Here is a 2,500-nt window from a genome sequence, read left to right as displayed (position 1 = left end):
CGCGGCGCGGGGAGACGCCTGCCCACGCTCACTCTCTCTCGCCTTTCGCCCCGATTTTGACGGGTTCCCCGCTCGCGGAACGAGCGAGCGCAAGAGTCCGGGGCCGAACTGCGACACGGGCAGCGAACATCCGACCGACGGAGGCCACCGGACCGAGCGAACCAAGCGGCGCACCAGAAAGCCGCAACCGTAAAACTCCACAGCCCGGCGCTCAACCGCGCTCGCCTGCGCCCGCTCGTTGCCGCCTCTGGAGACGAGCACGCGCTCGTTCCTGCAGACGAAAACGGAAGGCCTAAGAAAAAACTGCTTCGGAAAAGAACGGCGCCGACTACCGGCAGCGGCGCCGAGGGTAAGCGGCGCTCTCCGTCGACGTAGCGGTAGGTAAGAAACTACAGCGACCCCCCGGCAAGCTCCGGAGCTTTAGCGCCCCCCATCTCACAGGGCGGCAAAGCCTAGCCGAAAGCAGGTAGACCTGGCAGCTACACGCAAGAGGCACGGGCAGCGACCCCTAGCCGCCGCCGCCGAGCACCACGGCCCGCTCGGAGCTGGGTAGACCGTGCCGACCTAGTCGAGCCGCATAGGCAGCGACCCCTAGCCCCCGCCGCCGAGCACCACGGCCCGCTCGGAGCCGGGTAGACCGTGCCGACCTAGCCGAGCCGCATAGGCAGCGACCCCTAGCCGCCGCCGCCGAGCACCACGGCCCGCTCGGAGCCAAGTAGACCGTGCCGACCTAGTCGAGACGCATGGGAAGCGACGCCTAGCCGCCGACGCCGTGCCCCCCCCCCCTCCCTTCCCCCCACCCTTCGGAGACGCTCAGAGCCGGTTAGACAGTGCCGGCGCAGCGCAGCAGCCACGAGAGCGACACTTGGCCACTTCCGCGGAACGTCCGAGCCGATCGGAGCCCACCGGGAGAGGCTGGACCGTGCCGGCGCACTCGAGCCGCCGCGGCTGAGACCGCCGGACACCACCGCGGAACGTCCAAACCGAACGGAGCCCGCCGGGAGACGTTGGACCGTGCCGGCGCACTCGAGCCGCGATGGCCAGGGGTCGAGCCGTGTTGACCGTGCCGGAGCACCGGAGGTGCCACGGAGACGCCACTCGGCCGCAGCCGCGGAACGACCAGTGTGCACGTATGAGCCGGCCGCTGTTCGCCAGGTCGGGGCGCACCCGGGCATCTCGGTTCGGCCTTGCTTGAAGCTGGTCGTCCCGCCACCGCCACCGCGGTTTTGCCCTTTTGTCTGCGTGTTTGTTTGTTTGTCCGCTCGTTCGTACTTTGGTCCGTTCGATTGTTTGTCCATGCACCCACGAGCCCTCTCGGTTTTATTATTTTCCGTTTGTTTGTTTGTTTGTTTGTTTTTCTCGTGGGTTCTTCTTTACTTTCCCCTCTTTTAGTTTTTGAAAAAGCCACCCCGCCCCCCCCCCGCTTCCCCGGCTCTGCAGGAAGAGCGTGGGCGCGTGCGCGGGCCCCACCAACCGGGGTTCGTTCGGGCCGGATATCCGGACTGCGGGCTGGCCGCGTGGCGAGGGATGGCAAAAGAGCGGCGGGAAGACGGCAGCGGCGAGATGTGGGCCGGCGGGAGGCGTCCGCGCCCCCCGCGGGGTTCGCGCCTAGCCTCTCTCCCATCCGGCAGATGAGCTGGAACGGTACGTGGGATTTTCAGTGGGAGGAGGAGGTGGTAGCGGTGGTGGCGGTGGTGGCGGTGGTGGTGGTGGCGGCGGGGCTGGTCGGTGGCGAGGCGTTTTGGCGGGCTCCGGTCGCCGAGTCGAGCCGCCATTGGGCTGAGCCGTCAGGAGCACCCCGGCGGAAAAAGGAAAGAAAAGAAAAAAACCAAATGGGCCAATCGGGTCCAAACAAATAACCGAGCGAGTGACCGACCAAACAAAAAAAAAACAAAAACAAAAACAAACAAACAAATAAAAAAACACGGTCGCGGGCCGGTCGGGCGAGATGCGTCCGGGAGAGGGCGGGTTGTGGGCTAGGGCCGGGGTGGGGGCAGGCGGAGGCGGGCCGCCGTTGGGTACGGGTCGGGTTCCCGCTTGTGCGGTGTGGACTGGGGGGGGGGGGAAAGGTGGAAGACGGACGCGGAGCCGGGAAGATCAGGCGCCGGCCGGCAGCCAGGTCTACCCGCATACCCGCAACCCCGTTGCGGACCCCCCCATCCCTCCCCGGCCACGCAAGCGACCCCCTTCTTCGTGACAGAGGCCGTGCCGGGCCTACTCACGCGCGGGTGACGAGGAGAAAGTGAAGAGTAGGGAAGGGAAGGAAAGGGAAGGGAAGGGAAGGGAAGGGAAGGGAAGGGAAGGGAAGGGAAGGGAAGGGAAGGGAAGGGAAGGGAAGGGAAGGGAAGGGAAGGGAAGGGAAGGGAAGGGAAGGGAAGGGAAGGGAAGGGAAGCCAGAAGTCAAAGAAAAGTAGAAGAGAAGAAGGTGTGAAAAAGTACAGATAGATCGTAAAATGTCGCAGTAAAATAAAATAATAAAATAAAATAAAATAAAAGTAAT

This window comes from Coturnix japonica, unplaced genomic scaffold, assembly GCF_054131305.1.
Source record: "Coturnix japonica strain WE unplaced genomic scaffold, WE-NBRP24 Scf042, whole genome shotgun sequence".
In the NCBI taxonomy this organism is placed as follows: Eukaryota; Metazoa; Chordata; class Aves; order Galliformes; family Phasianidae; genus Coturnix; species Coturnix japonica.
Note: the sequence above shows the minus strand (reverse complement) of the source record.